This window comes from Neopelma chrysocephalum, unplaced genomic scaffold, assembly GCF_003984885.1.
Source record: "Neopelma chrysocephalum unplaced genomic scaffold, ASM398488v2 Primary Assembly neopelma1_59, whole genome shotgun sequence".
NCBI lineage: Eukaryota > Metazoa > Chordata > Aves > Passeriformes > Pipridae > Neopelma > Neopelma chrysocephalum.
The window spans coordinates 11997589-12025288 of NW_020897714.1; the positions used below are offsets into that span (position 1 = coordinate 11997589).

Sequence of the window (27700 nt, forward strand, 5' to 3'; positions counted from 1 at the left end):
TTTCCTTTCCTTTCCTTTCCTTTTTTACAGTTTAAGGAGTATTTGCTTGCTTGCTTTTTTGCTGTGTTAAAAGCAGCTGTCTTTATGCTGGTTACATGCTATGTTTTCATTTTGAGAAGCCTAAATCTTAGGCATCACTGTTAGGAACTATAGTGTTTCCAGCCTCAAACAATTTCTCTCAGATAATTTAATGGAAAGATAAACCCATATTTGGTGTCATCCTCAGTAACATGTATATGTAAGGTAGTAATAATATAGATTTAATAAAATGTGTAGACCCTGGAAGCTGGAGGGGAGGAGTGAGGTCTGGCAAGAGAGGTGTTTAGACCAGCCGTGCCTGATCAACTACTCTTAACCAGTGCCACGGAGAGGAAGCAGTGGGTAATTGGGATTGAATACTCCCTGCGGTAGGAAGTGAAGACATCCATCTGCTGACCAGACCTGATGACTTCCAAAGCTTGCTTCTTTCCCAGGGACTGGATCCAGGACATCACAGTGGTTGCCAAGATCTGACCAATCGTCAGACTTTGCTAGTCTCTCATGTGGGCAGTAATAACACTTCAGCAGATTAAGGATGACTATGGGGCTCAGTGATTCCATGTGAAGGGATGGAGCCCCAGCAGTTCTCCATCCTTCCAATCAAGGGGAAAAACCTGGGCAGGGGTGGACACATCCTGCATATTCACACATGTCTGTGCACCTGCTGTTCTAGCAGCACTTTGAACTCCATGACCACAGGACAGTTTTCAAGAAATGGGGACTGCTAGGAACAAATGGGATCAACTCAACAGTGTGGGAAAAAGTGTCTTTACCAGCAGGTGTTCTGGTATGAAGTGGAAGTCTGCATGGCTGCAGCACTGCAATGTCATTGGATTTGCAGAGATGCAGCGGGATAGTTCACACAACCGCAGTGCCACAGTGCGTGGCCTCTTAGGTTCTTAGGCAAGGATGCCATTGCAGCCTTTTCAAAGGAATGTCTTGAATGCCAGAGCTGTGCTATTGCCTGGGCAATAGGCTGGTCAAAAGCCTGGATTAGGATCAAAAGGGAGCTCAGTGAGAGAGGCATTGTGGTGGCACCTTTAGTAGGGCTTCCCGATCAAAAGGGGGTAGAGCCTGTAGAAAGGAAGGTAGCAGTTTTCCAGTACCTACAAAGAGGATATCAGGGTAAGACAGGGGTAGGCTCTGCACAGCAGTGCGTGATGGGAAGAGGTGAAGCATGTTAGTTGAAATGGGTTCTGACTCGTTATAGAGTGAGTTTCCATCATAAGGGTAGTCAAGAAGTGGAGCAAGGACCCAGAGAGTTTGATTAGTCTTCAGCCATAGAGGTTTTCAAGACCTGGCTGATCGCAGAGATCATCCTGCTTTTATCAGAAGGTTGGACACGAGACCTCCTGAGGTGTCTTGCAAGTCAAATTTCCCTATGATCCTATGAAGTCCTCTTTAAAGAGTGCTTCTTTTGGAAGTCCTGGTTCTCAGGGAAACTGATAACTCTGGTGTCTGCTGTAATGTGACACAGTATGGCAATCCAGAAGACTTCTGGAATGCAGAAGGTAATATCTTGATGACTTTCCTGGATGAGTAGTGTAAGGGAGGTACTCTACTGGCCTTGATACTCACAAACAAGGGACGCCTGTTTAGGGATGTGTTTGTTAACATAGTCTTGACCACAGTTACCATGCAGTGCTCAAGTTTAAGGCAGAGAAGAGAGAAAAACAAGTAGAAGTGTAAAGATCCTGGACTTTAGTCTGTTCATGAAACTAGTTGATGGTACAGTGGAGGAGACAGTTCTGAAGGACAAAAGCATCTAGGAGACCTGACTGATCCTCAAGGAAAACCTCTTCAAAGCACAAAAATGGTCTATTCCTATGTGCAGGAGAAGTAACAAGCGTGGCAGGAAGCCAGCTCAGCTGAAGTCCCAGCCTAGCTCAAATTCAAAGAGGAATTGTCTAGGAGGTGGAAGTGATGACAGGCTACCCAGGAGTAATATAAAAGCATTCTGTGAACTTTTAGGAATAGAGTTCTGAAGGGCAAAGCTCATTTGAGTTTGAAACCATTCAAAGATAAGAAGGACAAGTTGGGCTTCTACAGGTACATTGGCAGTGGAAGGAAGACTAAGGTAACCACTGAAGAAGGGCACAGAAAATGTTGGGTCTTCATATGCAAAATCTGCTCTCAGTTGGCCCTGATCTCTGTGTCTAATACTGGAATTTGGGTGAGGGAGATGCTGTTTATAGTAGAATCAAGTTAGGAACTACCCGAGTGGACATACAGAAATCTGTTGAGCTGGACAGGATGTGTCTGAGAGTGTTGAGGGAGCCAGACTATGTCTTTGAGAGGCTGTTTTCTGTCATGTTTGGTAGGCTGTGGTAAGCCAAATGCACAAAATGCAATAAAGTGACTAGGAACAGCTAGGTTGGGTATACCACACGTGAATCAAGCTTAACCAACTTGATTCTTGCCTTCGACAATAAAATGGCTGTCTCTGTGGATGATAGCAGCAGATTTTGTTTAATTGACTTCAGCAAGGCTTTCAGCACAGTCTCAGTGGCATTCTTGTGGCTAGCTGGGAAAGTATGGACTGAATGGGTGAACTGCACAGTGGTTGAAAGAAAGGTTGGACCACTAGTCTTAAAGAATGTCCGTCTAAGTGGTGGCTAATTAGGAGTCATGTTCCTCAGGGCTGACAGTGGGACCAATTCTGTTTAGCCTCTTTGTCAGTGACCTAGGTGACAGGAGGGACTGTATCTTCAGGAAATTTGTAGGTGAATTAACTTTGCTCACTTGTCAGTTTGCATTCTGTGACCTTCTGAATGGTGCCTAAAACAGGAAGGCAGGATGACTCCAGGCCCTGGGGATAATTTAACACAAGAGAGTGGGACTGCCTCTCAGAGGGATCCCTGCAAGCAGGATGAGTGGACCAGCAAGAACCTCATTACATTCAAGAGAAGGAATTGTGAAGTCCTGCACCTAGGATACAAAATTCCCACAAAATAACACAAGATGGGCACTGACCGTCCAGCTGCAAATCTGCAAAAATGAAGCCGGATGTCTTGATAGACGGCAAGTATGATGATGAAGACTAACCACACACAAGATTGCAAAAGCAAGAGAAAAGCCAGCAGGCAGACTAAGGGAAGTGATTATTCCCCTGTACTTGGTACTAGAAGGCTGTATTTAAAATACTGTGTCTAGCTTTATGCCACCAGTACAAGGGAAAGATTGACAAACTAGAGAGTCCTGTGGAGCATCACTAAAGTGGTTAATTTAACATAAACTACAGGGAAAGCAGTTGAAACAATTGAGTTTGTTCTTGGAGAAGGCCAAGTAAACTCAGAAAACATGGAGTCAGACATTTCCTGTGGATGTGCTGCAAAAGAAGAAGAAATGGCAGCCACAAGTTGTAGTGAGGAAAAGTCTGATTGAATATAATTTAAAAGTTTCACAAGACAGGTTAAGCACTGGACCCAAGAGTTTGCAGACCAAGTTGCATTGCCCAAAGAGGCTCCATCTCAGATCCTCAGAGACAGTCAACACTCAGCAGTACAGGATCTTGAGGAACCTGATCAGACTTGGAAACTGGCCTTACTTTGAGCAGGAGGTTGGAGTAGATGACCATCTGAAAATGTTTGTTGAATTATTTTTTTTTCCTTGCATGGGGAAAATGTATTGTCTTTCATAAATTAAGTCTATGAATGCTATTGAAAAAAACGAACAGAAAACCAACCAATCAAGCAGACAACATGTTCACCTTAACTTACCTGTGTTGGGGAGGCTGCATAGCCACCCGAAGTCAGTAAAAAGTCAGTAAAAACATTGAGTAGTGTCTCTCAGTGACAGTCTGACTCCAGTGAAGTCAGAGGCCAGACTCCTCTTGACCAGAGCAAGCTGGTGAAGGAATGGGTGCTATGCTGTCTTCCTTGCACCAACATGGCAACATGTCTTGACCTTCAAAGAAAAATAATTTCCACAGCTGAAAAGCTATTACTAGTTCAGACTACGCACTCCTTTTGCCTGTAAACTGAGAATATCAGCAGTGGTGTGACTTACTTCTCACCAGGAAATGTCACTTGTATGGCAAAGGTCAGGGTTCCTCCAGGATACAGTTAATTATGCATGGTTACTATATCATGAAGCACTCCCTGCACTGCCATGTGCAACTAAGTTTTCATTCCAGATCTGTTCACAGTCGTATGTATGTTTATGAGAATGAGGACTAGAGCACCCAAGTATCACTCGTTACCTCAGAGTGATATGGTTTATCTTGTTAGAAGATTTATGGTTTTGTATGCAAGACTTTTAAAGCCAATTTGGCAATTGTCTGTGTAAACAAAAAAACAGTCTTGTTGCTTCTTTTCCACACTAGACCATTGTTCTGGTATTCTGTTAGATTTTCTTTTAAGTTTTCTTCTTGTTCTTGCTTTATCTATGAATAGAATTGTTGATACTAATTAATGGCCCTTATGGCCCATAGATATACACTAATACATGCTCCAGAGTAAATGAGAAAATTTGTAACTGAGTAATTCTTGTAAATGAGAAAGCCCCATATATTGGCAAGGAGTTGTACATGTGCTTTGACAGACACTTCTGCTGTGAAGTGAAGCTTCAGTATTTCTTCTAATTTACATTTCGAGAAGGAGCAGATTTGATTTATGCTATAGGATTTGTGTGTGCAGGAAGTAAGCGTTAATGTGCTGGATCAAGGTGAATAAATTGACATTAGTGCACCACTTCTTCTGGCAACCTTCTTAATCTTAGTGTTTCACCACCTTGCCTGGGATTTTCCAAAGTAGTTAACCCAAGCTCACTCAACCCTTCTCCCGTCAAGGTCAAGGGTAAGCTCCCATTGGCTTTAAAGGAGGTAATTTTAGTCCTGTGCAGATGCTTTGGAAAGTCTTACCTTTCATTTGTAATTAACAATATGTGGAGTTCTTTAACAAACAGCCTGTTTCAGGTTTTGGATCTTTCTAATAAAGTATGTGCTAGGGTTGAGTGAAAGGATTTTACATAGGTAAAGGGCTGACTAAGCCCCTTGCCAGCCCTTAGGGTCTCTGGCTGGCTCTGGTGGCCGGTAGCCTTTCTCCACAGAGAGGCGGTGCTGCCTTTAAGCAGGGACATACAAATCCTCAGTAGTAGTTGAGAAAGAAAAGCTGGAATGAAAAGGAAAGCCAGTACTTCCTAGTACTTCTATGTGAAGAAAGTATTTATTTAAATATGGTTTTATTTACTGTAGGCCATGGTGTTGTTTGCTCAGCTTTTCCAAGTGACATGTTCTTTATTCTTACTCCTCTTCCATTTAATTAAGACGTCATGTAGTTCTCTGTGATCCAGTTCTGCTACATCCCACATGAGATTAGTTTGGTCTTCATATTCATGAATGATTGCTGCAGTTAGGGTTACAAAACACTCTCATCATCCCCTCAATTCATGTACTCGTGGTGGATCTGATTGAGTCACCTACAAAGTGCTTGTTCTAAAAACAACATCAGGCTGGGGCTAGAAATGCTAGCTGGCTGTTTGCAGTAGAAATTGACTCAGGATTCTTGGGGCATTCCTCTTGCAGGCACCAGGATCCAAAATGGAAAGCCTTAAATCTTTCCTCAGCAAGCTGCTGGTTGTGCCTTCAGCCAGGTCCCCAGGCAGCGCAGCTCCAGTCGGAGCTTCCTGGGCACTTCAAAGCCTGCTCTGGGCAGGTCCCAGACTCCTGTCTCTCAACTTTGCCAAGAGCACTCATGGCACCTCATGCCTGGTGTTGGGACATGCGGCCAAGCGTTTCTCCAGCAATTCCACCCATGGGGCCGAATCCTGTGGGTGTTTGCAGAACACACCTGTCAGATGGGGCTGCGTCCCTGCCAGCAACTGGCAGTGAGGTGCAGCTCTTCTCATGGAATACTGTAATATTAATAGGACCCAACAGTGTAACTGAAGGATACCACCTTGTGACTTCCCTAATAAGCACATATCATTTATATAAGCAATGCCCCCTCAGCTGTGCTTATAAATATTTGGTGGAGGTGTAACTCCAAGAGAGAGCTCATATCTTGAAGTTTTACTTGAATAAGGTCCTTTTCAGTAGTGGAAAGAAATATATCTAAGTCCTAGAAGAGGGCTTGAGTTGCTTTCCTCCTTGTTTCACCTGGGCTAACTGCAGCAGCTTCTTAATTAGGGCACTGGCCTTTGTGAATCCCTTTCCTAATGCCCCTAACTTTCCCCAGAAATTGTGCCCACATTTTAGGAAAATAATTTGGACCTGTTCTGGGGAAAGGGGATTGATGATAAACCTGTGTCTCTGCCTTTCACCTGAGTGGAGTAGAATTGACCCTGTAACTGAGAGTCTTGTTTTCGTTTATCACTATTTGTATGTTTCATTTATCGTAGTTCTCATATATGACAATGTTAAATGTATCTTTAAGTTGTTCAACTAAGTCAAACCCTCCTTCTCCTATAGAGAGGATAGAGACATTCACTTCACCTGTCTCTTTAAAGTTGTTACCTATGTTAGGGATTGTTCAGCTTCCACTATGACCAATGGATAAAGTATAGAAGAAGAAATGAGAAATACCTGTTTAGCACAAATGTTTATTGTTTATTAAAAGGCTGTTACCATGCTTCTGTTTAGATAAAATAAACTTGGCCAGCTCCTGGCATGGCACTGCATTGACCTGATATCTTGCACAAGACAAAGTCTGAGTCTCCAGAAGGCAATAGTCATCCTACATGCTGTCCATATCCCAATTAGTGGAAACATGTGCATTGCTAAAATTTAACTGGAACAGCTAATTTAAGAGGTCTGAGCTAATATATTTTTATTGTCAAACTCAACCTGCAAACATTTGTTTGTGTGACTGTATGCTTGTTAGTATGCTTATTGGCCTCAGTTGGATTGTTTGCTCCAAGTTTACTTTCATTATCCACAGGACTGATCTATAATGTATATATAAACAGAGTCTGTAGGAGGGAAAACAACTGTGTTTCCACTGAAAGATGCACAGGGAGTCCAGGGGGATATTGCAGAGTTGTACGTATCTTGTTTGGGTTCTGTTAGCATTTTTCTTTTGTTTTGCAATTTGCCACCTACAGTAGTGTAAAGAATAAACATCAAGTCAATTTAGAGAAAAAGTGAATCTCAGTAGTGTGGTGCCTTTCTGTTCAGACTAACATCAGGAAGAATTGGAGTGTAAACTCTGCTGTTTACTTGAGTTTCATGCTCTAGCCTCCTGCATGACAAGATGTTTTCCTGGCTAATGCTGATCAGAGGCATTCTTAGTGTGATTATATGTCCACTGCAGTGTTCATTTTGCCATTGGTATGTGCACCCGTTCACAAAATTCTTGGCATACCAGGCTCTGGTTTAGAAGATTTCTCCCTGTTTTTTGTTTTGTTTTGTTTTTTCTCATGAGCCAGATATGAAGGGAACCGTGAGTTATTGCCTTGAATTTATGATTTAACAGCTTTTGTTCTCATTGCTCAGTAGCCCATGGACTTGGTAAAATTCCTCCTGTATCACTGAGTGTTTTTGTTGCTAGGGATTATGTTCTGATTAAAAAAGCAGTGTGCTGGGTTTTCCTCCTCTTGTTCTGCATACACAAATGTGCTGCTGCTTTCCATTCAAAACTTCTTTGACGAGTGCTGAAATCACTTAGGGACTTTAGGAAAACAGTCTTGATACTTATAGCAATAGTAATCCCATGAAATTCTCTGTAACTCTTCTGTAATCACCTGTAAATGTTAGGAAAGGCAGAACTAACTTTTTGCTTTGGTGTATAAGCCTTTTACATTGGTCTTAGATTGTGTGTACCTGTTGGTGTCTAGCCCTGCTGGTAGTGTCCCCCAGGATAAAGTTCATCATTGTACACTTCATCTTGGTTTTTCAGCTTCAGCATTCTTTTGTTAAATACTATCAAATATTGGGTAGCTTTTATCTGTAAAGCTCCAAAGGTCTAAGGTAAGGAAATCTGAAGGATGACCATGTCTTAATACTACTTTCATGCCAACTTATTCCTAGGAATCGAGGGTTGTGAATTACTTGTGCAATCATCATTACTGGTGCTTCTTGTGCTGAATAATATGCTGTCCAGTTGAAATTGCAAACCCTCTCACTTATCTACAGACAGATGCTATTTTTTATGTGTTGTCCTTACCTTGTAGATTCATTCTGGGAAACTTGTCATCATGTCAGCAACACTGTCTGAGATATACATATCCAGACAAGTCTAGAGCTCTTCAGACTTCATCACTGTCTTGCATTACTGCTGTGGGTAAATTATGAGCTCCTTCCACACAGGGCTGGAGAATACCAGAAGTCCTGGAATTGGGGATCTAATAACTTTAATTAATTAATTAATCCTGGAACATCGAAGCAGGCACAAAGTCCCAAAGCATGTCTATTCCTGGTGAGGAGAGGGAGATGGTGAGAGATTCTGTACTGCCGGGCGTTAATTAGCTTTCTGATTTGGCACCAGCTAACATTTGTACACCTCTAGGGTTTGCAGTGATAAACAAAGTGCTTTTCTCCTGTTCTATGCAATAAGTGTGGCTTTTTGCTTTTTTTTATTGCTTAGTTACTGTTAACTGTACAAGCTGTTGCCACAGCCCTTTTTTCTCCCATAGAGCTATGACTATTTAGTTACTCAGACTGCTAATTTAATCTGGTGCATCAAGAAAAGCATTTATGTTGTCGTATTAAAAATAAAGAGCTACTCTCTGAATAGATTAAGTCCTTTGCTTTATTGAGTAAACTAATGTGGGAGCAGGGTATAAAATCCCCCAGAAAGGCACTTAACGATCCTATATCCTTTCCATGTGCTCCCAATTCTAAGTGGCCCCCTTTCTCCTTATCTCGTTCCAGTCATGTCTGCACCACAACTTCTGAGCCTTCTCCCCATTCTGGATAGATTTTTCCTTCTCAGTTTACTATTTTCATATGCATAACCATTTTACAGATCATTCAACATTTTAACACATAATTGATTTAATTCTGGTATGCAAAGCACATTGGTCATACATACCAGATAAAAGTTTAATATAATTTCTGTGAATAAAATGAACGTCATTGTAGTGCATCTTTAAATATCTAAAAGCAAAGTTATTACTTGGGCCTTTCGCTACGATTGGATGTTCTGCCTTCATCAGGATATTTGGAGTGAGTACATTATTACTTCATATCCTTTCTTACCAGCTTCTCAGTCCAGTGGTATCACAAGTTTAAAAAAATGTTGTTAGCACACAGAATATATAAAGTATGAAGAACTGTGTGCTTTGTCTCACATGGGGATCTGCTGTGCGTTATCTACATGCTTATTAGGAAATTACGAAGAAATTGGATATTGCGTTTCAGTTTTTGGATATAATTTCTTCCTTGTGTTAAAAATTGTCAACACCAAAATGACCCAGAAGTATTCTCCTTCTACAGAAGCATTCATCTTTCTTTTGCAGAGGTAACATTAATGCTTGCTGAGATGATCTTCTGTCTTTTCCAGGATGTTGTATATCTGTTATAAATTCTAATGTACAGTTGTGATTACTGCTTTGTCCTTAAATCATTGCAGCTCTGAGGCAGATACCCACTGATTCCTGACCACAGCTGATGGGCTTACTCCTCATACTATGCTTTACAGATTTCCTCATCTTGGTTTGGAAAAAGGGACTTTTCCAAGATGGAATGCTATTCCTATCTTATCCTATCCTTGTATAGCCCATGTTCCGAACCTACCAGTGTTCTTTGCCTTGCCTTTGAGCTGTAGGGGTGTGTAAGGCTTTGATTTTTTTTCCCAATCTGTTGCATCCATTATGTTATTAATGATATTCCTTCCCCTATAGCAGTCTTACAGTTGCTCAGAAAACTTTCTTACGCATCAGGACTTAGCTGTAAAAAGGGAGGTGCCTGAGATTTTGTTCATTTCTGTAGTATAGCCACTGGGATGAGAGATGATGAAAGGACAGCCATGCTGGGTCTGTCTTGGTAAATATACCCACTGCGTCAAGGAACTCACCGTTAGCTTTTGCCAGGCTCTGTCAAACTGAATACCCACAGTGCCACAAGAAGGAAGCTTGACTGGCAAAATCCCAACAGTGAGACAGGAACTCTTTCCACTCCATTTTGCTGTCCTGTCTCCAGACAAAGAGAAATGGTGTCAGAGATGCCTTGTTTTAAGCTTCCCTTTGGCCCTCTGTTCTTATATTTTTTGAGCACCTTGACCCTCAAGCCTCTCTTTTCCTTGATAGTCATATGCAGTAATTTTCTTGGTCTCCCCACATCTAGGCCTCTGACACCTGTCCCAGGTAGGAAATCCAGTTAGGACAGTGGTCTAGGAAAGAATAAGATGAGAGTAAACATTTAATCCCAGGGTTTGCAGTGACTGCCTTTTTAGGCATAGATTTTAGGACTTGGTATGATTTTTTTCATTTGGCTGGAGATAGCTAATCAAAATCTGTCTTTTCACACCACAGTCATAACTTTTTTCATGCAAAGTGATAATACAACACATATGTGAACAAAGTGCATATGCCATATCTAGAACAGCAAAATTAATTACCTCAGATGTAGAGGCAGAAGACGGTCACTCAAAACAAGGTATGATTTAGGATTAAGATATGGGAAATGTGCTGTTATATAGTCTCCCTCAACCATTCCAGATTTATAAAATAAATATTGGCATCTGCATGCAAAGGTGGTTGGTGCTTTAGGAATGCCAAAGAGGATGTAGCAATTTGACAGAACTACAACCAATTCTACACTTGTTTTTGCCTACAGGTTATAAGAAAGTGATGAGAGCTGTTCTCAGCTTTGAGTAGGTCACCCTGTTTTAGTAGCTTGAATTCAAAATGCATACACATACCTAAGAAGTTTATTTCCTATGGGAAAGGAATATGTTTTAGTAGCTGAAATTAGGTTGTTCAAGAGAATCTGGCAGACTGTGATTCTCTTACTGTGTGGTGCTGGCTGGTGAACCTTTGACTATGGCGAGAAAAACAGCTGAATCTATTGCTGTTCCTGGTGTTTTCTAATGGGGAAATCTGCATTAAGTGAACGATATTTAGTACTGAAGAAAGCTAATGGCTTGTCTTTAGAATTGTTTTATATAATTCACTTTTTCCCCTCCTTACAAGTTGGGTGTGTTTTGCTTTAGGCAGCACCCAGCTGAGCTGAGTCTTCTCAGAAAAATGTCTTGCACTTTAAACAAGCAGTACATAGCAGCTGGAGCTTTGCCCCAGTGTGTGTGTGTGTGTGTGTGTGTGTGTGTGTGTGTGTGTGTGTGTTACTGTGTGTTACATTTATACAGCAAGATGCACCAGAATTTAATTTCAGGGTCGTTTTCTTCGTGACTAAAGCCAGAGGAAAAGCTGAAGTTTGCCTCTTGTCTACAGCTGTTTTATAGATTTTCAATTAATCTTCAAAGCTCAGTAATTGGTGTAGTTTCATTGCAAAGTCTTGAAATGGAACTTTAAAGGATCATTTCCGTTTGAAGATAAAGCCAGATAAAGAGTCCTTTGTGCTACAAGTTGAAGATTTATGTTTTGGGTTGTTTTTGTTGTTGTTGTTGTTGTTTTCTGAACACAAATGAATTCTTCTACTATCAGGAAGACTAAGGAAAAGATTGCCTTTTATGTATGAAGTCCTGTCCATTTTGTGTTTTCTTATCAAATTTCTTAGTAGTTCTTTTTTTCTTTTGGACCATAAGAAATATGAACCACAGGTAGAAGGTACCTTTTTATCAAACTTTTCAGTAAACAAACAAACTTCTGTGAATTAGGCAGTGCTGTCTTTCTGTCACTCCTTTGTCTTTCCATGATGTTTTTCTGCTTTTTGTTCTTACGGTGATGGATGAGTTATTATATACATCTCAAGACGAAAGTGCTAGTTTTCAGGTCTGCTCTGTGGCCTCCCCTAAGGAATATGCAGGGGAAATCTGAACTTCAGACCAGTTAGTGTTAGGTAACATCTCGGAGCAGAAACACCTCACATTCCTACCAGGCACTGGGACTAGAGGGAGAGCTCTTGTTAAGATGGACATAGCTCTTAGGCTTTTTAAAGGCTAGCCATGATATATTTTTCTTATTAAGAAGTACATAAATAAATAAATAAAAAACTTGAAAGCTTTGATTTTGCATAGGCTTTACTCTTAGACTTTGAAGATTTTACAGTAGTTCGTGTTTAAAACTCATAAAAGAAGATACAGCTGATATAGTATGATACAGCTGATAGAGTCTCTTGCTGATAGAGAGGAGTTTTAATACCAGGGTGAACTTGGGTATTCATAACTTACCATGGAAGACTTCTTTATTTACTATAACACAGGTTTTTTAGGCCTTCAGTAGATTGTGATCAGCACCTTGTATTGCATTTGGAAGAGAAAACTAGTGTAAAATATATGTTGTCATTCAGATGAGCTCATGGTTTCAGTAGCTGCACAAACCTCCACTTTCCTTTACTCAACCTGTTTTGGTTTGTCTGTATGATATTGTGCGTAACCTAATGTTTTTGTCTTTTCCCCCGGGACCGAGATAAGGTTTGCTGCTGGTAATGTCTGGTGTGTTAATTGTCATGTTCTGTCTTGGCCTGACTACTAAAAATGGCAGTGTATCATTGACTTTTCAGGAATAGTTGCTCTTTCAAAGGGTTCGGTTTGCTCTGTCAATGAGCATCATTGCTGCTTAATGCTATTTTTCAGAATTTCTGATCCAAGTGATTTATGACACTTGAACTTCCCAAACTAATCTGTAGTTTATGTGGATCTTAATCTTTGCCCAGGACACACTGACTATCCATAAAAATTGTTTGGAAAAGGAATTTCCTCTTTTAAATCAACAGCAAAAAATGATGTAAGAAAACTTAATGTAATTGTCTGCTCTGTTCCCACGGGTGGCTGAGATGGGCTGCAGTAACACATGCCATCTTATTGTTCTCTTCATAAAAATTGTTACCAAAGAAAATGGGGTTTAGATGATTGTTTACATGACAGTTGTGGCTGCAGAAAAGAGATTTAAATGGAGGACTCTAGTCTCAATCTGGACAATGACTAAACTTTGTCTGGATGCCAAACCAAGAATCAAAAATCTGCTCTCTCCTGAGGCCGTACGTGAGACCAGTTGCCTCTCTGCCTGGCATGTCTCAGGGATAGCTGGAAGTGCCAGCCACAGCTGCAGGCATGGCAAAGGGGGCAGTGCATGGCTTTAATTTCTAACGCTTCAGGGTTAACATTTTCAAGGCTTCCCTGCCTCCCTTCTTCATGGAGAATGTAGGGTTTTCTCATTCATGAAGACCAAGGGCAGCATGTTTGGCAAAATGATGCCAGGAGCTGGGCATTTAGGCAGAGCAGCCAAGAGTGTTGTTCCTGTGGAGAAAGAGCTGTTGGTGCTGGGTCAATAGCGAAGGTGAGGGTGGGATGTGGACACCACATCCTGGAGACCAGCCTGTTTGCTCCCTCTCCAGACTGCAGCCTCACTGCTCCAACTGGCTTGTTCCAATTGCCCCTTCCGTGACATGCAGATCTCCATCTGTTTGTGGTAGTGACCAGGATTTGTATTCTTTAAGGACACTTTGGTAGCTCTGTCCTAATTCTTGGCTCACTCACCCAGGTTTAAGTGTGCATTTTTACATCCCGTCATGCAGGTCGCAAGCCATCTCCCGCCATGCTGTTGTTGAGTCGTCTCTGAACCCCCCATGTGGTCTCATCTACATTTTGGCCTGATCCAGTGCAATTACTGGAATGCCATACATCTTACACTTCCAAAGACTGATTCTGTCCTAGTCTGAGGGCAGTAAGCTCCCTTCTCCTTTAAGACTGCTGAATTTAGTCCCTGCCCTTATAATCACTGTATATGGTCTCTCCAAAGACTTTCTCCTCAAGCATCAAAAAACTGCCCTAAGAGCCTTTTGCTTACATTTTCAATAGATGGCTTCTTCAAACCACTCCCAGATTTGCCATCCATCCAAATAATATCGAGCTGGTTAGCTTAAAGCTTCCTGAGAAACATGAAAGAATCCCAGTATTGCTGAGTTATGAATAAAACTTCACTCATGAAAAATTCCTTCCCTGCCTTCTTAGGGTTAACAGTTGCATTTTAGTTGTGGATCCCAAGAAACCTTGTTTTGGTATTTAAAACAAACAAAAAAAGAAAACAGGAAGAAAAATTGCTTTATGTGTTGGTGCCCCCTTGGTATCAGTTTGAAGCTGTGCTGGTGCAGAACATAACCCAGCAGAGCGTTAACTAGGCAGGAGGTTGTTTTCTTTAATCATTTACATTTGCTGCCTTTTCACTCTCACTGTATATTCCCTTTCCAATAGATTTTAAAGATCATTCTGAGTAGCATGCCAAGGTGTTGAAATAACTCCCCTGGCCTATTCCACCAGTGACTCCCGTGTATTTCTAACCTACATTTATAGCTCTGATTTTCTGTATCCTGCCGATGTCTGACTGGGGCATGCATCTGAACCTTGCTGTCTCCACTTGCTCCTGTCATCACTTCAAGTGCTGTGCAGCTCCTTTTCACTTCTAACCTTACTGAATCAGCATGGAGAGCTGTCTTCTCTGTCTATGTGGATATATATATTTATGTGTGTGTGTGTATATATATATATATATATACACACAGGTATATGTAGAGTATATATACGGTAAGTAGTGGAGTGGTTACTGTTGGCCACATTGTGCCTGTTTTTTTCCTGAACTGGTGTGCTGATAATGCCCAGGACTTTTAAAACTGCCCACTTTTCTATGGGGATTATCAGCACTCCCGTTTCAGGTGAGTCCTTTGATTGAGCTTGAATGCATGTTATTTTGCTGCTGTTGGCCTTGCCACAATGCTCCTGTCTTGAAATAATTTTCCCTTTACACCAAACTATTAATCTTGTCTGTGTGCTTGTTGTTTTTTGTGCTGCAATCCACTGAATGGCGCCTGAACCAGGAAAACAGAATGATTTGGGAATTTTATTCCCAGTTCTAGCACTGATTTAAAGCATCGTGTTGGGCAAGTGACTGCTGGTCTGCTTTCTCTTACATTCACTGGAGGCAATGATATTCATTTATGCATCTCCTGAAGTTGCTTAGCTGTGGTATGAATGCACAGAGTGGATGGACCCACAGGACCTCTGGTAGCTAGCTATAGTGGGTATCGTGGAGTACTTCTTAATCACTTTCCATATATTTTTATTGTCCCCCTCCCAGACCAGATGGATTTGAAATTTATAGTTCTGAGAAACCAGATTCCTTTGCTCATACTGTATGGCTTTTGTTTTTCTTTTTTTTTTCCTCCCCCCCCCCTTTTTTTTTTAAATTCAGTATAGGAGTGTCTAATTTAATAAAGGATTCAGTCAGCTGGAATGTGAACATTGGAAAGTGACAGAGAGCAGAGGCTTCCAGGGGAGACCAGGTGTATGAGCTGGCTTTAGGAGAGAGAAAGAATGGGCAACTGTAAAATAAAAGATGTCTACACAGTTAACATACAAATACCATCACAGAGAAAATGAATATTCCACTCTTTTTCTTCGTCATGCTAGAATGTGATGGTGTTTCAGACCTCATTACTTCTTTACTTTAACGGAGGTTTAATACTTTATGACAGATGACAGGTTTGATGGCATCTGCTTTCCTCAGATTTAAAAAAAAAGAAAATTCACCTGCCTTTCCTTTCATTTGGGGCCTGCAAAGGGTTAAGGACTTCTGAATGCAGACATATATGGTGCTGTATTGATATTATGTACTTTGTAATAGAAAACAGAACTATCCAGGTCAAATATCAATAACATTCTATAAGCCTTTCTAGGAAAATATAATTAAAACCATTCAAAGCTGTTTCCCATCACTGAATTTACTGTGTCTTACTGATTTTGGTCCCACATCTACAGTGTGATATTATTATTGACTTTTAGAGATCTGTCAATTTTAAAAATAAAGAAAACACAGAATCAAGTGGTGGTATTCATTTTATTAGAAGTCTTTCCCTCTTTTTCTCCCTGAAGCAGGGATCACATTGAATTGTCTGAGCAACAAAATGGTGGGGTAGGCCTTCAGCTGGTTTAAATTGTCATAGTCCCACTGAAAGCAGCTGAAACAATGGACCATCAACTGAGAATTTGTCCCATGTTCTGCATTTAAGCCACATATTCCTTTGCACCCAAGGCTGTCAGTTACAGCACTATCTCTGGTTTTATTGTCAAGCTGTATTGACTTGTTTTCATATTGAATATCATGAGTAGGATTTACAGTAGGAAGTCATTAAATTGCTTAAATATTTCAGACAGAATGAGTTTGCTTTTCTAATTCTGTCACTCCCTTTCCTCAAAGCAAATATTTTGTCATATCATCCACATTTAAATCAGGAGTATATTCCTCCAAGCATATTATTTTCAAAATAAATATATTTTGTATATTCGGTAAGTTCTTACAACCTATTTGCTAGCACAGCCTCTTTGTAAAAAGAAAAGCATAATGGTCTTAAAAATTGAATGCTTATCTAAAAGAACTGATACCATATTCATTAATTATGTTTACTTCGAAAAATTTTACCAAATATTTAATATGTCTGTGTTTTTTACAGAAATCTGCCAGTGAAATAATTTTTTAGCTATAAATATTAATAATATGAAACTGTTTCTGCAAATATTACAAGAGCCTAACAGAAATCCTCTCTGAGAATAGTTTTATTGTTGTTGGTTGTGAGTAGCTTACCACTTCATGGTTATCACACAGTATGATCAATATTTAAGATTTTTTAAGAAGTTAGATGTATGCAGATGTCTAAAATAGATGTGTATGCACACCCACTCACATATATATCTATATAAAGAAGAATTGGATGTAGAACCTTACAAGGAGCTTAAAATTTTTTACTTCCATGAAGTTCAGTGTGCTTATGTAACACTGGTCTGATTTTCCTGAAATCCAAAGTTTCCCAGAAGTTTGTAGGGATTGCATTCTAGAAGAGAGGGAAGAATTCAGACTGTTTCCTTTCTACTTGAATTGTAGCTCAAATAGAGTACCTAGATTTAACATTAACTTCCTTTAAAAACGTTCAGACATGGATATTTATTGGTTGTGACAGCCTAGAATATTTTTAGTCCACTAATGGGGTTTTTTTATGTAGTTGGGACTTAATTGTTAAAATAAGGAGCACCCCTCATGTCCCAAGGCAGACAGTGGCAGCACTTAGTAAAATCTGATGGTCAGTGGTAAATATACTCTGAAGATGAGGTAAAAGAAAGTAAGTCTGAAAGTATGTGAAAGCTGAACAAGCATACTGTGAATTGAAGAACAAAAATTAATATTTTTTTCTCCTTCAGCAAGTATTTTTTTACATTATTATAACTTAATAGATACATGTATAGTTGGGAGGCAGAAAGAGTTCTGCATAAACCATAATTATTCTTTGTGCTGTCAAAATTACTCTAATTCTGTGTCTGAATTTTAAAATTACATCCAAAAGATATGGAGCTACAGTTCTTGTTGCTGTGTATCTGAATACTTAACTAGGAATTAATTTGGGTGAATAGTATTTTAATTTATTTTTCAGGTCAGTTTAAGTCACTTGCAAATTGTGGGCAAGTCTAAGCCCTGATTTTTGTATTTAAGTTTTTGAAAAAAAATCTCAGTATTTTAGTTTGAAGTGCAGAAAATTTTACACTTGAGGTATTTGTTTAATATTGTAATAATTGTATTTTTTGGTGTCTATGTTTTCTGCTTATGGTATTAGAAACTACACAATTATGTAAAAGGAACCAGAATAAGTAATTTAAAAATCTGTAGGGCTCTTGTGTAATTTTAATTAGTTAGTCCATATCATTTATATTTTCATTAGTCCATTTAATTTATATTTTCTTCTTGCTTAAAAATGTCTCTGAGTGTGATTTTAGATTGAAGTATGTCTTCTTTAAATATAAAGATAGTGGTAAAATATACCAGGGGATTTTGATGGACTGTCCTGTTGTTCTCTTACCTTTAAACAAAACTGCTTACAAACACTTCAGAACAAGCACACAGACTGGGCAGTGGCTATAGATTTTCACTCACAGAATACCCTCTTTTTCAAATCTGATAGTGCTGTGCCGTGCCATTTCAAGAAGGGATATTGCTTACAGGCATTATGGTATCATTTAATGTTCTTCATTAAAACTTGCCTGTTTTAACATACAGGTGGCATCAGGAAGATGAAACCAAAGAGATGAATATTATTAAAAGATGACAGGAAAAACAATCTGATCCTGACCTGTATTGCTTGTTTTCACTGCAACTTCCCTTCGACCCCCATTTTTCATATAGCCCATGAATACTTAGAAAAAAACATTGTTAAATCAAATTTTTACACACATCTATAAATTTGTCAGAGTCAATTACTTGCCTAGGCCTGCCACTTTTATATTTTTAACTCTGTTCAGACTTACCATGTGAGAAGCATCACTGCAGTATGCAGACAAATTCTAATTGCAGTAACATATGCAGTAGCATATTTTTTTCCAGCTGTAAATTGATTATTCTCCTTATCTTTAGGATTACTGGGAAGCACTGTGATTTTATTATCAGGCCTCTTGAGGTAGTTAGAGTATTGTTTAATACTTTTATGAGTTCAGAAATCGGACTTTGCTGTATAAAAGTGGTTAACGCACAGGGATACACCCCCAAAGTTTCCAGTAACAATTACATTCCAAGAAAGGTGCTAAATATATTGCTACCAAGAATCTTCTGGTTTTTTCCTCCCTCAATCTTTGATGTCATTTGGGAGTGCCAAGAATTTTCACTTCACCTACTTAAAACTTTTAAATGTGAAATAAAAATTTGCTTTAGATTTTTATCCTACCCAGGAAGCTTGATCCTGTGGCTATCACCTGGCAAAAATTCCCACTGTATTAAATGCAAGTTTTCCTTGTGTCAGGACTGCAGGCGTAGGGCTGGAGTTATAGTCAGCCCTTTGTGGTGAAATTAGTCCGAGTCTACACGAGGCTGCTAATGATGTTATTCTAGCTGAAAACTTCACTACAAAAGGCACAAGCCTTTGAAAATAAAGTTTGCAAGATCAGTTGTTTACATTTTATAATTCAGAGATGTAAACTGGTTGGTAATGTTAGGGTCAGTGTTTCTTTTAATTTAGAGATGTGTTAACCTTTTAAGGTTGGGTTTGGGGTTTTTTTTTGGGGAAACAAGTTCCTAATGTCATTTCTTTTTTTATATGCCCAAAGCAAAAGCTGTAAATAGATTTGAAATTGTGACGTACGTCTTTAGGTCAGTATTATACTTACTGCACAGTTTCTACCCACGATTACTTTGCAAAGTGAGAGCGGATGATAATTGGAGTAGTTTGCAGGCAATAACAACCTGCATTTTCTCACAGGAACCTTAGTAACAGTGTGACATAAGGAAGGTAAAAGCAAATTGCATTAGAAAAACAGCAAACATTGTGTTTTATAACCCAAAATAAAATTCTTCAGCAGCAACTAGTCCTGTAATGTAATCCAATCTGTTTTAATACTGAGATTTTTCCAAGAAAGCAGGAAACAGTAAAGGGTAAGGCTTTCAAACCTCTGCTGTTTCGTTTACAGATCCCTTGTGTTAATTTAATGCTTCTAGGGAACTGGGGCTCTTTCTTTTTTCTCAGAATCCCTTCTCTAGGAAATACTGAGTGGTGTGGTGCTGAGAAGCAGTCATGGTTTACAACAGATAAGCCAAAGGACCTGGCTTCAAATTCCACACTTCTCTGAGAAAACAAAACACTCCAATGCGTGCTTCTCTCTAAAATGGATGATTTCTTGCTAACAGGCTGCAGAAAATTTACCTTAGAAGGAGCTTAGCAGGCCACTTCCTGGGTCTTGACTTTTCTCCCCTTCTCCTGTCCCTCCAGTGCATGCACCAGCATCTAGGAGTTCTGTGCAGTCAGGTTTTTTAAGCATAAAAGATAAATATTTACAGCTATTACTTTTGGAGCATTACCCTGAAAGTTTTACTGGCACAAAATTCACGCTCTTGCTGGTGTGACTGTGCCAACTGCAACCCCAGCATATGCAACATTGGCCCCTTCCCACACCCTGCCAACACGTTTTCCCCATGCTTGGAACACCCCCTCCCTCCCCAAAAACCAAAGACACCCACCTGGATAACTGGATTTTGCAGCTAAAACTGATTTTGTCTGGAAAAAACAGAATGAGTTTCTTGCAGAAACCCAGCCTGGCTGATGTCAGCCGTGTGTGTTAGCAGCCCAGCTGCTGCAGCTTTCGGAGATGCCTGGGCAATGCGTGTTTTGGCCTCTCGCCGTTTCTTTTCCTTATTTTGCTGGTTCAAAAGAAGGGCTCACAGTGTGATTTCTGAAATCACAGCAGCCCGGGCTTCTGGGGTTTTTTTGGGAGTGAGGGTTTGGGGTGTAAGTTGCGGGGTTTGGGCAAGGCTGTGGGGTGCCCCACAGAGGGTGTCAGTAAGCAGCCCCTGCTGCCAGGCCCAGGCCCACACGTGCTTGGAGAAGAGAGTTGCCGTGAATGAGTGGGAGGAGGCATCTGGAAAGGAACTATCACTGGGGACACATGTGTGGACCTGCTCCTGGTCCTCGGAGGGGCAGGGAGAATGAGATGTATGGAGGAGAAGGAATAAGGGAGGCACAGCAGGAAGGAGCAGCTGCCTGACCCTAGCTGCCTGTGCTGCCAGTCCTCTAGCAGACCAAGCATGGCATGTGGGAAAAACAAGGGAAATTGAGGCTAGGAAGGGGGGGGAGAAGTTGATCACCTCCTCCCCTTTCCCTGCCACCAACATCTGAATCAGTAATTAGAATTTTACATTAATTGCCAATAAAGTGAATTAAGTAAAATTCCTGGAGTTGAGACTGTTTTGCTTGCAAGAGGAGGAGAAAAGCAAAGATTAACAGCATGCTTTATAACCAGCAGGCTCTTCTGTCTTTGGCCGTCGTTTGTCTGGCATGGGATGAGATTTTCAGGAACCTTTTTCTTGTGGTAGAGAACATCCTAGTAGGCTGATATTTTTTCTATATTTACTGATTTTTTTCATTACTAGGTAAAGACAGGGAGAATATTCAGGGCTGAGCTGTATCTTCTCCTAGTCCCAGGGTAAGCCAAAAGGATCTCAGATTCATGTAGCTGGAGCACAGATTTAGCAAAGGGAAGAGCATTGCCCTGTATCATATGTTCTTGGTCCCAGTCTCTTCCTACAGCTTAGGAAAGAAAGTTTAGCGAACAGTTTTAGGTGTGCCATCAAGAATCCTTCTGCAAGCCAGGGCAGGTGCAGCTCCCCTAGAGTCACATTCATGGTTTATGTTTATGGCTGTGAAATTACTTGGTAGTCCATGGGATCAGCACTAGAGTGGGATGTCATGGCACTCCAGAGATTTTGCAAGATCAAAGATATATCTTGAGAATCATCTTCAGGGACATCTGTTACTCCCATATAAGCAGAGGGAGATAGATCTCAGTGCTGTGGTAGATAAAACACTGCCCTGATTTTCTTCCTAAACCTTCTTTCCTGGGTTTTATGTAGGAGGGAGAGCTCTGCATTCATTTCACCAGTAGGTTTAGCGTTCCTTATATGAGCTAAAATTGAGGAACACTACGAGAGAAAAAAAAACAAGGAAGTTCTAATTTTAGAGGGTATAATATGCTGAATACTGTGCTGCTCCAATTTGTAGCGATTTTAGAGCTTCTTGTTTAATTTTCCTATTGCAGAGGAACTTGAATCCTGCAAAGAATTCTTGATAATGTAAAAGTGTTGCCCTTACCACGTATGGAAACAAACTTTGAAAAACAAGTTTGCTAGTAAAAAATTTGCAAGATAAACTTCCTCTCCTGCCCCTGCTATTTCCATATTTTTATTTGGTTTTGTCATTTTGTTGTGTAAACCCCTCGGGGTTAGCAGTGTTGTACTCAGTGTCACTGGTTTCTTCCAATCCATGTGTTAACTCTTTGAAAAAGCATATTTTATGTCTGTTTTTTTGTGTGAACAGACTTTGAGAGAACACAAACATAAAAATCATAAAATCATAGAATAATCATTGGGTTGGAAGGGACCTTAAAGATCATCTCATTCCAATCACCCTGCCATGGGAGGACATGGGACACCTTTCACTAGACCAGGTTGCTCAAAGCCCCATACAATCTGGCCTTAAACACTTCCAGGCATGGGACATCCACAGTTTCTCTGGGCAACCTGTTCCAGTGCCTCACTGCCCTCTAAGTAAAGAATTTCTTCCTAACAACTAAACGTTAAGAAGAATGTTAGCAGATAAAAATCTTCTTGAATTTCAACCCACTCTCTTTCAGTTTAAAGCCATAACCCCTTGTCCTATCATTACATGCCCTTGTTAAAAGTCTCTCTCCAGCTCTCTTGTAGGCCCCCTTTAGCTAAGGTCTCCCCAGAGCTTTCCCTTCTCCAGCTCCAACTCTCTCAGCCTTTCCATAGGTCCTGTGATCATCTTCATGGTCCTCCTCTGGACTCATTCCAGGAAGTCTAAGGATGGTCATATGAAGGCAGAGCAAGGTCCATCTGTCTCAGCAACTTGTTTCCGATTACAATCATAGCTCAGTGGCTAAACAAAAGCTGTAAGAAGACCTGCCCATAGCAGTAGGTATCTGCCATGCTTTTCCTGCAGGCTGGAATTTGGGGGCTTCATGAGCTGCAGTTTGTATCTTGGTGTTGTATGGCCTTTCATGGATTTTTCTCTCCCTTAATTTGAGAATGTGCTTGTTGAAATCTGGTGCTTAGAAATTGTGGTAGATTGAACTTTTGACCTGCTTTCCCATTTGGTTGCATTTGATACACTTCTGTTCCCCAAACATGGTTGGCTTAAAGGAGAGAGAGCAGTATACTCTCACCAAGGATGCAGCCTTTTGGTGGCCAAGTAATAAAAACATCAACCTTCAAGTACAAAGGCAAATTCCAGTAGTATAAAGAGCTGCACACAGGAAGACCCTTTCTCTTTAGCCTTCCTCTCCTCTTCATTCACCAAGGCTCTTCCTAGGCTCAGAAGACCGAAGTAAGCCTTTTTTGCTTTTACAATTAGATCTATAAAGTCACAAGTGCTTCTGATAAAGAATAATGTCACCTGACTGCCTGAGGGTGTCAGTTTGGTGTTATTTACATAAGGCCTTGCACAAAGACTTGAAGCATTTCCTTTGGTCCTTGTGCGATGCATGACAAACCAGCTTCATATGCCAAAGGGCAACATCTATCTGTCTGTCTGTCTGTCTCCCTCATATAAAATAGTCCTCGGCAGCGTGACTGTGAGTGGTCACTTTCTGGCTGGCACAACTTTCAGCATTGTTTATTTCTTTTCTGCGTGGGGATAATCTGCACCGTTCACGTAGTCGTTCAGCAGTAATGCGAAATAACGTGTGCCATGATGTGAATGTTGCGTAACACGGGCAGTCCTCCAGATCTGTCGAAAGAGCTGCTTCATCTCTTCTCTAGATTTCTTGGCAGTCACAAGAAAGATAATAAAACTGTGTTCTCTGCATATCAGACAGAGAATTTGTCCTGCATCATCTGAAGTAGGACTTATTAATTCAAAGCTGCTGGGGTTTTTTAAATGAATATGGAAGTTTGTAGGTATTTAATTCATGGGAGAGAGAATGGGTTTCCAGGTTGCATTATAGGTTGTAAAAATAATAATAAGCAAGAAAATTATGAAAGGCCTCCTATTACAAAATATGGATTAAAACAAGTCAACTTTTATGCAAATGTGATAATCCCTGTTTTGACAAAAACTTTTCCAGACATGCAGCGAACTTTTCTGCTTACACTGAAATCCTTGCAGTTTATCGCCTTTCCTTTTGTTACATTGTTGGGAGATACTGAAATTGTATAAAACAAGCGTTTTCAGAGAGACATCTTAAAATACAGATATATTCTATGAAAAGATATTGAAGATAAAGTTAAAATGTACATTTTATTTTTACTTAAATATCAAGAGCATGACTGAGTTTGACCTTTGAACTTGAAGACTAACAGTTACTAATATGAGAGTTTTGGGACTGACCATGTGAAGTGTGGTTAGAATTGCATTGTCTTTCATTCACATGTCTTTCATTTACAAGCCAGAGCTTTGATATTTCAGGTTGATACAGAGAGGTTGACTTCTATTGTGGTTGAGTTCCCGGTCATTGTGTGATCTTAACTTGTAAAAGTGCAGCTCAGTCAGTCGCTAGAAGCCAGCACAGTGGGAATAAGCCAGTGGAGCTAAACTTATCCTGTGTGATCGATTTGCTGGTCGCAGTAATGTGAGAAATATAGTATAAGAACTGACCCTGGTGTTCTTGACAGTCACCATCTTCAGGTGTGGAGACTTTGATATATACAGGGCAAGGGAAAAGAAGATGATTATTTTACTTTTACAGCTAGCAAACTAAACAGCAGAATGAATGGTTTCCCTAAAGTTTATGTCAGATTCAGGAACTGAACTGTTAAGTCCCAGTCCACTCTCCTAACCACAGATGGTTTTTCCTATCATCAATTTTACGAAAATACGTAACTCCAGAATGCATGAACTTTAAGCTGTTGCAATAATGCCTCATTTTTATAGTTATCACTATTCCTAATGAATTTGCTGCAACTTATTTTAATGGGCTTTCAGTGTACTGGCTGGGATTCCAGGATACTTATTGTTTGTACATCATAAAAACACCATGCTGTCTTTCAGCAGAAAGGTTTTTCTTTTAACAATCCTTTCAAGTACATTTCATGAAATAACAAAGACAGCCATTAAAACACAGCATTGAATAGCTTCTGCCAAGTTTCAGTGAACAAATTTTTTATTTAAATTAGGAATGGAAAAGATTTCCTGAACCTAGCATTTGTTCTCCTACTATTCCCGGCAACCTCCTCCTGCTATGCCATTTGCAAAGTGATCAAAATCCTGTTAAGTTCTTTGTCTTCACTGCTGTCATTAAAAATATCTTCCAAAACCTCAGTGCGGTCAGGCTAGAAGCCTTCTGACTTCAGCCTGAATTTCATTGTGGCCTGTTTATATCCACTTGTTCTTGAGTTAACATCATCATTTTGATTAAATAGCTCTTTTACTTCCTCTGCAATATATTTATATAAACAATCAGAAGTCTGTGTCTCTGGCGGCTAACCAAGCCAAGTTCCTTGGGTTCTCTTCTGATCTAGGAGAAGCTTTTTTGTTCTCTTGACCTTGGGAAGCTTGCTTTGCACCCCAGTGTCCTCCAATATGGGTAATGAAACCCTTTGCTTAGTGCTCCAGGTGAGCTGTTGCTCTGTAGAGCAAGAGCACTGCAGTGATCTTTGTCTAGCAGAAGGACATCTGATACACTTTAGCTGTGTCTTTGTCTTTTATGATTATATCAGGATGACTCTCTGTGATATTATGGGTTTCTCTTTGATGTTTTCGGTTTATAGCATAAATTTTGCTTTCAGTCCTTCTGTTCATGGTCTTGCTTTTTCAGTTGCAGTTCTGTAGCAATGCCTCAAGAGCTCAAATAGTTCTTCCTATTTGATATCTCCTCAGGCCAGGTGAATATTTAATAAACTATTTTCTTTTAACTTATCAAATTTGCCCCTTTGAAGTCTCGAACTTTTATTACAAACATTTTTCTTATATCTCTGTTTAGTCTAAACAAAAACAAATAATGGTCTCACAGCTCATTATTATTTTCTTAACCCAATTGTATTACAGAAAACTTTGCTTCCCCCAAAATTAACCCTAGAAATACCCACAGTCCTTCCTGTTTAACTGTTGTTTAGTAAAAAAAATACATAGGATCTCACGTCCAGAAATAACTGGGCCCCTGCTGCTACTAGATCCATTTGTTTTGCTATCTGGAACTCATAATTTAAAAACGTTTTCTACTAGGAATTGTTTCTTTTGAGTGTCAGGTAAAATTCTCTTTGGGGAAAAAAGGAAGAAATCTACTTCAAAGGAAGTGAGAATCTATTGTACAGTTTCTTTCTCCTAAAAGACTTTTGTATTATTGATGTTATTCCTTCTTATCCCATTGCCATTGCCATTATTCATGTTCAGTCCTTGTGCACCATTTTTGCTTCTGTTTTCACCTTTCCCAAACACAGTCATGTTCCACTCCTTATTGCATTTTCTGTTATTCCTGCAATATGTCACTTCACATTTAGCACCAGCAATTGAAACTCCATAATCCTGTGTTTCCTCTCAATTACTGCACTCTATAGTACTGAATCTCTTTTCCTTCTCATTTTTTACTCACTGACATTCTTTTGCCCATTGCCATATCTTTATAGTGCAGTATTGTTCAGGATCATTTTTAAATCTCACTCCATGTCCTGTATCCATTTGATATGCCATTCTTATTTGTAGATCCAGTCAGATGACAGATTTTCAGATCTGTTAAGGACAGTCTCCCATCATACATGTCTTCTTCCTCTGCCTGGTGTTGGTACGAATCTGACTCCTTTCTCTTCCATCCTTTCTCCTGTCAGTGGAGCATCCTGCTTTCTTGTGTTCTCTTTTTTTCCCCCTTTCTCATTTTCCTCATGTTTCCCTTCCCTCCACTGCTCATTCTCTGCTTACACAATCACCCTTATCTAGGTGATTTTTCATAAAACCATAAAATCATTTAGGTTGGAAAATACCCTAAGATCATCAAGTCCAACCATTTATCCAGTATCACCATGTTCACCACTAAACCATGTCCCTAAGTGCCACATCTACCTACGCATTTTTTGAACACTTCCAGGGATGATGATTCCACCACTTTCCTGGGCAGCCTATTCCAATGCTTAACCACTCTTTCAGTGAAGAAATTTTTCCTCATATCCAGTCTAAACCTCCCCTGGTGCAATTTGAGGCTGTTTCCTCTCATTCTTATTACTTGGGAGAAGAGACTGACTCACACCTGTCTACAACCTCCTTTCAGGTAGTTGTAGAGAGAGATGAGGTCCCCTCTAAGCATCCTTTTCTCTGGCCTAAACAACAGTAGTTCCCTTAGCTGCTCCTCCCAGGACTTTTTCTCCAAACCCTTCACCCAGCTCCATTGCCCTTCTCTGGACTTGCTCCAGCACTTCAGTGTCTGTCCTATAGTGAGGGGCTCAGAACTGAACACGATATTTGATGTGTGGCCTCACCAGTGCAGAGTACGGGGCGATAATCACTTCCCTAGTCCTGCTGGCCATGCTGTTTTTGGTACAGGCCAGGATGCCTTTGACCTTTTTGTCCACTTGGGCACATTGCTGGCTCAGCTAGTTGTCAGCCAGCACACCCAGGTCCTTTTCTGCCAAGCAGCTTCCCAGCCACTTTTTCCCCAGCCTGTAATGAGATTGTTGTGACCCAGTGCACCCTTGGCCCATTGATCCATCCTGTCCACATCCCTATGCAGAGTCGTCCTACCCTCCAGCAGATGAACACTTCTACCCAACTTAGTGTTGTCTGCAGCTTTACTGAGAGTGCCCTCGATTCCCTTATCCAGGCCATCAATAAAGATTTTAAACAGGGTTGACCCCCTGGTGTCACTGATCCCTGGGGAACACCACTGGTGACTGGCCACCAACTGGATGTAGCACCATTCACCACCACTCTCTGGGCCCAGCTATCCAGCCAGTTTTTAACTCAGCAAAGAGTGCACCTGTCCAAGCCATGAGCAGCCAGTTTGTCCAGGAGAATGCTGTTGGAGACAGCATCATAGACTGAACTGGAAGTCCAGGTAAACAACATCCACAGCCTTTCCCTTACCCACTAAGCAGATCACCTTGCCATACAAAGGAGATCAGGTTGGTCAATGAGGAGGTG

The 27700-nt window shown here is 40.3% G+C and overlaps 1 protein-coding gene across 7 annotated transcripts in view; it reads left to right on the forward strand.

Annotated features, from left to right (window-relative positions):
* CRADD (CASP2 and RIPK1 domain containing adaptor with death domain) overlaps positions 1 to 27700 on the forward strand; it is an 82521-nt gene that overhangs the window by 8988 nt on the left and 45833 nt on the right. The window lies entirely within an intron of this gene.